Source organism: Brassica oleracea, chromosome C5 (assembly GCF_000695525.1).
Source record: "Brassica oleracea var. oleracea cultivar TO1000 chromosome C5, BOL, whole genome shotgun sequence".
Taxonomy (NCBI): domain Eukaryota; kingdom Viridiplantae; phylum Streptophyta; class Magnoliopsida; order Brassicales; family Brassicaceae; genus Brassica; species Brassica oleracea.
This window is the reverse complement of record NC_027752.1, coordinates 10,213,611-10,222,475: the sequence shown is the minus strand read 5'-3', so window position 1 is coordinate 10,222,475 and position 8,865 is coordinate 10,213,611. Positions and strand designations below refer to the sequence as shown.

The 8,865-nt window shown below is 43.2% G+C and overlaps 1 pseudogene; it reads right to left on the bottom strand.

The window, feature by feature from the left end:
* The window catches only part of LOC106344480, a 10,242-nt pseudogene extending 6,802 nt beyond the window's left edge, over positions 1 to 3,440 (bottom strand).
* Between the last annotated feature and the right edge of the window lie 5,425 nt (positions 3,441 to 8,865).

Sequence of the window (8,865 nt, the reverse complement as noted above, 5' to 3'; positions counted from 1 at the left end):
GAAATGGCGGGGAACGTGAGATGGGTTCGCTACGGTATTCGGGAGATAGCATCGAAGGGTAGACGAGAATGCATGGACTAGTGTCGTATCGACGTTTTGGGAAACCTCGGTTGCTACGTAGCGACCGAACTTTGGTTCGAGCTCGGTCGCTACGTAGCGACCGAGCGGAATGGGCGTTTGGTCGCTATGTAGCGAATGAGCTTTGGCTCGAACTCGGTCGCTACGTAGCGACCGAGCAGAGCACGCGTTTGGTCGCTGCGTAACGATCCTTCTCGAGCTCTTGTCCGATGATTCGCGTTTCTTCCGCAAAGATTTTTTGTAAAGAAGAATCTATTTCGAAAATATATTTGTCGAAGAATATTTCTACGTTTTTTCTTCTTCGGGGATTTGGACGTTAACTTTTTCGTTACCGTTTTTGACCCTAACACAGCCCAGTCTTCAATTGCACACGACCTTTATGGCAATCGAGAGTGGCCCGATACTTTCCCAACCAGTCCATACCTAAGATCACTTCTTGATTCTTTAGGTGGACACATACCAGATTCGCAGGGAAGCCCTTCCCCTGGATCTGTACTGGGATATTCGACATGAGACCTAGTGAGTTCATGGCTTGCCCACCGGCTGCCCTCACTATCCCAAAATTATCACCAGCATCCAGACAGAACATACCCTTTCCGACCAGTCCCGGACTCACAAAACTATGTGTAGCCCCTGTGTCGAAAAGTACGTGGGTTTTTATCCCACCGACCATGAGGGTTCCTACCAGAGACCCCTCATTTGAATCCCTTAGACAATTCTAGGTTCCAGACAAAGCATTTCTACTTGAATGTAAAAAGATAAATTTAGAAATTACCAGAGATCGAATCAAATGATCCGAAAGCTTTGTCGTCTCGTGACAGTTCATACACCCTTGGTGTTGTGGTTTGTTTGCCCTGGGACGCCTTGCCTGTGTCTCCACGACCCTTCCCCTGACTTCCTTGCAGCTTGGGACATTCCGATTGGAAATGTCCTTTCTGGCCACACTGGAAACAAGTCATCGAGCCGCTTCTACCAGACTGGTTCGGTCGAGGACAGTTTTGGACTCTATGGTCCATGCTGCCACATCGAACACAAGCCCCCATGGACTTCCAGCACTCACCAGGATGGTTCCGTCCACATTTGGAACACTCAGGTCGGCCACCAGAGGTCTTGCCTCCGTCCACCTGGTCCCATTTTCTCTTTTTATCATTTGTCCTGCCCGATGGGCCACACTGTGGCTTAGTCTTAAGCTTAGCTTCCTAAGCCAAGTTAGACTCCAAAAAAGCCACCCGTTCAACCAGTTCGCCAACGGTGTTGATGGTGCGGATCGATCAGTGGGTTTTCAGTTCCGGCTTTAGGCCTCGGATGAACCTACGAACCTGGACTGCTTCGTCCTCCAGCTCCCTTCCAACGAACCGTCTGAGTCGGTTGAACTCCTCTTCGTACTCCCGTACGGTTCTGCGACCTTGGACTAAATCTAGAAACTTAGCTTCCAGACAGTCCCAAGCCTCAGCAGGAAAGTATTTGCGGTTGAATTCAGCTTCAAAATCCGCAAAACTTTCGAGACTTCCATTGGTGCGCTAGTCCACTGCAAGCCACCAATTATGCGCGTCCCCTTCCAGGAAGTGAACGGCAATGTCTTGCCTGTAATCCTCTGGACAGCAACTTGATTGAAAGTTTCGGACCAGCCTACTCCTCCACTCGTCTGCCTCAATAGGGTCGGTGCTACCTGAGAAATGCTTCGTACCCAATCTGGATAGATGTTGAAGCAGACTCAGATAATCAACCATTCTTACAGACCTTTTCGGTGGATCGATCTCGATCACCTCAACCGCGTCCACAGCTGGACCAGTAGCGATAGGTGTAGCTGTAGCTTCGGGTGTAGCTTGACCAACTGATGAATTCACTAGTGGTGTGAACAGCTGAGTCATAGCCGCCACCTGGTCACCCATCACCTTCATGGCCTCTATCAAGTCCTCCTTGGACAGTGCCGTGGGCGCGTTAGCCGTACCATCGGCCACTTTCTCACGCTGGTCACCATCACGGTTAGAGTTCGAGGATTCCACTTCCTCATCACGCTCCTGATGTTGCTGACCGTCCTGTTGCATCCCGGTAAGGTTTGCTGGGTCAGTCGGTAACACACCTCTGGTGTTAGTCTCAACCGGATCGGTTGGTAACCCGGACAGACCAGCTCCGTCCGCGGCCCCTTGACTAGACTGACCAGCGGTTCTCTTAATCTTTCGGACCTTTCCTGATTTGCTTTTCCCAGCCTAAGGATTCAGACATTGTTAGTACAACAATAATATAACCGAGACAAACAGTCCCTAGACCTAAGAAATCAAACCTCACCGTGAGACCTAGTCAGCTAGCTGTGTGTGTGTGGACTACATAACCCAACTATCCTAGAATCAAGCATGCTCTGATACCAACTTGTAACGCCCGAATCCAGCCTCTCGACCAAACTGGATCCATTTGCTACTTATTAATTTCTTTGCTTGTTTGATTCATTTTAAGTCTTTCATTGTCTAAGTCATATTCGAATCTGAGGTTCTAAAACAAATAAACAGATAGCACAGCGGAATATAAATGTGTATTCCGGATCGCTCCGAAGACCAATCCGTCTAACCGGATAGATCTAGGTTTGACCGGCCCAATTGAAGTCCGGCTCAATGGCCCGACGGACTTCCTTACCTGATCCGTCCTTGGGCCTGGATCCAAATGGCCGAGTAAGCCTCAAGCCCAATCCGGTAGGCTTAGCAACCGATCAGACCTTGCGACTCTTACCCTGGCTTAGACAAACCGTGTACCTGTCTTGACTTAACAAGTCATAGACTGATACATAAGGATCGGAAACAAGCTGTCTCAACAGACACCATTTGGAACATGCACCCCTTTGGTCCTTGGTACCTTTTGATGTTCATACCTCTTGGTCCTCGTACCTCTTGGTCCTCGTACCTCTTGATGTTCGTAACCTTTGGTTACTTACACCCTTTTGCATCTCACAACCTTTGGCAACTCGTGACCTTTGGCAACTCACAACCTTTGGTAACTCGTGACCTTTGGCAACTCGTGCCTTTTGGGACATGACCAACCGTTTAGCCCAACCGCCCAGTCCATGGTGCGATTCGAACCATCCGCATAGCCGACCCGTGTCAAGGCTAGCGGTTTGGTTATGAATGGCCACGTCCTAGGGACGTGTCCCTTGGACTGAACCAACACAACCCTTCGTGTATAAACAGAACGAAGAGAAAGGGATCGGATAGAAACAGGAAGACGAGAAGCGGTTAGGTCTAATGAGCCGACCAGAGCCGTGGTGCGATCACAAGGACCGTCCGTTCGGTCTGATGGAGCCCTAGCCCACCACGTACCTTCTGAACCGTGTCAGGGTTCTCCATGTTCTTTTCCTGGTCTCGGTCTCCCATACTTGATCGGAGGTTGCTTCACAAATGATCAGATCGCCGGAAATCTAACCACCATACAATCGGCCTTGCTTTGGCCGGAAACTCTCTCTCTCTTTCTTTCTCTCTCTGTACGATTTCTCTGAGTTATTTTACTCTGGATTGGATGAATGAAATCAACAGAGAAGACCCCATATTTATAGAAAACGAGGGGGTAAGTCTTGCCCCACGAACAGGCATGACTTGCTAGCGGATGGGCACCATCGGCCAAGGTTTGCACCCTCTCGGCCACTTGCATCCCATCGCCTATTCTGATTGGGTTTGGGGTCGGTCATAAGCCCAAGGCCTTACCCAAGACTTCTGGACTTAGCCCACAGCCATGTCCCAAGCCCCAATGGTCCATGACCCCATGACTGGACCTCACAGCCCGCCACTGGCCCGTACCCGGACCATCGGCCCGAAACCCGAACAGTCCATTGAGCTGAGATGAGCTGACTCCCAGTTGCCCCAGCTGAGTGAGCTAGAAGTCCAGCTAGTGGAGCTGACTTAGTAGTGGCCAAGCTGGAGTGAGCTTAACCTAGCCTCGTTGAGCTAGTCGAGCTACCCGTTCACTTCGTCCAGTTACCGTCTTACTCGTCCTAGCTGACTCTCGACTTGTCTAAGGTTAAGTGTAAGTTTCCTTATGTTATTAACCTTCAAACTTGGCTATGGAACGCTTGCCTTTATGTCCTAAGACTGGCTGGTTTGTTTCCTCGAACCATGGTCGTCCCGAGGATGTTACAAGTCTCCCCCACTAGCAATGGATTCGTCCTCGAATCCGAGTCATGTGTTTCATCCAACACAAACTGGTCAAACCACTTTGGAAACTCAGCCTTCATCCTGGCCTCCGTTTCCCAAGTCGTTTCTTCTCGACCACTACAATCCCAAATGACTTTAACCATCTGGATTGTTTTCTTTCTCGTTGCTTTTTCCATCCTATCTAAGATCCGAACCGGCCTTGTCTCCAAAGATAAGTTCGTACCTAGATCAGATGGTATTTCTGGTATGAAGACGTCCTGATCCGCCAAGCACTTTCGAAGTTGGGAGACATGGAATACGTTATGGAAGGCTTCCATCGCAGATGGTACGTCTAACTTGTATGCCACGCTGCCCACTCGTTCCATGACTTTGGACGGACCCAGATACCTCGGATCTAACTTCCTTCTACCAGAAATTCGCACTCTACCTTTAAAGGTAATCATTTTGAGATAGACCATATCATTCACTGCAAACTCTAGTTCTTTCCTTCGTTTGTCAGCGTAATGTTTTTGTCTGTCCTTTGCAGCTTTCATCTTGTCCCGCACGGACTTAATCTTCTCTGTGGTTTCTTCCACGATCTCGGGGCCGATCATGCTGCGCTCCCCCACTTGGGTCCAGCATAACGGTGTCCTGCATGGCCGTCCATACAACGCTTCATATGGCGACATGCCTATACTTGAGTGGAAACTGTTATTGTAGGCAAATTCCACCAAGGGCAGATGCCGCTCCCAGGAATCGCCCTAATCGAGGACACATGCTCGAAGCATATCCTCCAGCGTCCGTATAGTTCTTTCGGACTGTCCATCCGTTTGGGGATCGTAAGCTGTACTCATGTTTACTCTCGTTCCTAACGCTTTCTGAAAAGCTTGCCAGAAAGGAGAAGTGAACCTCGGATCTCTATCCGAAACTATACTTGAGGGTACTCCGTGTAGCCTCACAATCTCATCAATGTACTTACTTACAATCCGGCCGACTCCATCAGTCTTTTTGATGGCCAGGAAGTGGGCAGACTTGGTTAGTCGATCCACAATTACCCAGACAGCATCATTCCTATTCCTGGTTGTGGGGAATCCTGTCACGAGATCCATCGTGATGTGATCCCACTTCAATTCTGGAATAGGTAGGCTCTGAAGCAGTCTACTCGGAACTTGTTGTTCGGCCGTGACGAGTTGGCAAGTAGGACACTTGGCCACCCATTCGGCCACATCGACCTTCATCCGTATCCAATGATAGTATTGTCTAAGATTATGATACATCTTGGTCACTCCAAGATGGATCGAAAATTTAGACTTATGAGCTTCTCTAAGGATCTCATCCTTTAAACTCATATCATTGGGTACGCTGATCCGACCATGAACTAAGATCGTACCGTCCTTGGCGATTTGATACTCAGTCAGGTCATTCCGAGCAACCGTCTTCAGGTTCTCGTCCTGATCTTGGGCCGCCCGGATCCGGGCAAGTAGGTCGGCTTTATCCACCGCCTTCAAACCCCGTGTTCCGTCCGTCCCGTTCAAAGCATTTAAACGAACGAAACGTCCCACCTCATCCGGTCCGTTCGTCCCGCTATCAACCATGACATCCTCTCGCTTCCGGCTCAAGGCGTCAGCCACAAGGTTAGCCTTGCCCGGATAGTAAGTAATGTCCAAGTCGTAGTCAGCCACGAACTCCATCCACCTCCTCTGCCTTAAGTTCAACTCAGGCTGGGTGAATATGTACTTCAGACTTTTATGGTCTGTAAATATCTGAACTTTGGGCCCATATAAATATGACCGCCAAATTTTTAAGGCGAACACTACCGCAGCCATTTTAAGATCATGGGTGGGGTAGTTTCCATAGATTACGAAAAGACATACAGCGCAATTCTGTAACTCAGACTTGTTTGAGACAATGATGAAAAGAACCTAAACTCATGTTAAACGACAACGGTTTACAATATGGAAAAACTATAATTGTTGGAAACTTGAGCTTTTTTTTTCATATAACGTGATGAATCTCATTTAGAAATGAAACCCATAATACACTTGTAGGCCCGATCCTCAGAAGAAGCCGAAGAAGCAAGGACTTCCGATCTTCATAAATATATATTAGGTTCGGCCATCAATGTACAAAGTATCATTTCGCTTAGTGGTATAAATGTTAGTGTTTATATCTCAATAACCCGGGTTCGAATTGACACTTTTTCACACTTTTTAAACGTGGGGTCCACAAACGCTGACGTGGCGCGCTGAAGAGTGAACAAAAACTTAACTATTATAATATAGATTAACTATTTTCTTCTGACTGTTGATTTCTGATTCAGTCCCTGACCAACTACAACATCTGTCAACACAGTTGACTAGTCAATAATGTTATGTAACAATGTAAGCAACCAAACTTACCATTGATTTTATTTTAGGTTTTTGGTAGAAACTAATCCATCGTATATCGTACACTATAGTTTCTTTTTTCATGTTAACGAGTCGTGCAATATATGTATAGTACAATAGTACACTATCCATCAACTCCTAAATCCTAATGCTTTGGCATTTAGCTATGTTCAGCCACCCCAATTCCATTACTATAAACTTTTCATTGGGTATTCTACTTTAACAGTTGAGTGTGTGATTGATATTCAAGGAAGCTATTTTTATTTATTTATCTGATCTACTAAAGTGAGAATACAAAATTAGATTACTTCTTAGTTTTACTACTTATTTACAATGACATGCCATTGAGATATTTATTGAACAGATATTTAAGTATGTTAGTCTTTTTCTAATTCAAATTATGGATTTCTTTAATCAAATCTTAACCAAAATAGATTTTTCAATAGATTTCCTAATATATTTTATATTAGCGTATAAATATTTTCTGATATTTATTAGTAATAAATAATAAAGTAAAACCATATATCATAATAAATTTATATAATATATATGAAAACATTGTACCAATAATTTATGAAACACTGTGATATAATAAACAATTAAAGTAACAAAAATATTATTATTCAAAGTAATAAATAAAATTGTTATGTTTTAAATTGTTATTCTAACAATTAGTTAATACATTTTTATTTACAAATATATATATATATATATATATATATATATAATACCTTTTAGTACAAAAAAAATTCAAAGTAAAAACAAATATTCAGACGGTCACATGTCAAACTCTAAGAATAAACAATAACAGAGCGGAATAATTTTTTTAACAAATTTATTTTAATAGAAATTATAATTCCAAAAAAAAAATATTTTATTTGTTTTAAGGGGTGCTAAAATTTTGGAATTAGAAAGATTTATGACCCAACCCTATATTATTTTAGTATGAATAATTAAAATTTATATCTGAATAGTTTTTTAAAATTAAAATTTTATTTTTTTGTTATAACTGCATAGTTTACTTTTCGATCTAAATTTATGAATATAAAGTGCAACTTTATTTTGGGATATACGTTTTTGGTTGTGAAAAATAATTTAAAATATATACTACAAAGCTTTATGGAGTAAGAGCAAACAAATAAATGAGTTTAAAATTATGAAATTATCTACAAAAATGGTAGAAGAAGTAAAGGAAGAAGAAAACCATACATGTTGACTATAACATTATTTTGTTCAAAAAACCATAAACGTTTAAAGATATGATTAGTGTTAAGAATATATACCATTAACGATGTAGAAAAAAATTTGTACGTATATAAAAATGAAAACAAACATCCGAGCGGTTGCGCAGATAAAGTTCTAGTTTATTTATTTATGATTTCAACTCTTTCTACAAGAGTTTCACTAAAATTAATCAGAAGAGACAAATGTAGTGGCACGTAGATTCGCATATCCTCTTAATCTGCTTTAAGTTTTCATTCTTGTCATATACGAAAATCGAATCCAAGTGTAAATGCATATAGAATCCTGTTGTTATACATGTCATCCATTACACAATAAGACTGGGACAAATTTTCCAAATATATATATTAAAAATTTAGCACGTGAAACAATATATTTAGAGCTGAATGTTTCTGTATTTTATTAATCATAACATGAATACCTTTATATAAGGATTACAAGTCAAAGTATCCAAAAACCTAAAACAACAAGGATTAGGAAAACTACTAATACATAATAATGGAAAGATAGAAAAGGAAATAGAGTTTCCTTTTCTCCAAAGCATAAGCCGCCTCTCTCTCTCTCCTAAGGTCATGGCTGCCTCTCTCTCTCTCTCTCTCTAGGGTTGGGCCATCTTTCTCTCTAAGTGTATGGACCGGTTATGGACCGGGCCGGTTATGGACATCCATCAATTGATTTATAACACTCCCCCTTGGATGCCATAACCATTCAGGGATTGTAATACGCTTAATGTTGCCTCATTAAAACCTTATCAGGAAAACCCAGTGGGACAAAACCATGATGAAGGAAAAAGAGTACAACACGTACTGCTCCCCCTGATGTGAACCTCAGTGTAGGTTCTTTAGTCTACGCATCTGATGCGTGATCTTTCCTGGACGTGCAGGAAGGGAGTAATCAAATCGACCAAGTTTATTACTGAACCGTAATTGGACCATTTTGATCTTTCCGGTCTTTTCTCATGTCTTCTGACATCGTGTGTACATGGTCAAGAAGTGAACCTTTGCTGTCGACCACTCTATACTTTGGTCAGACATGTAGGACTA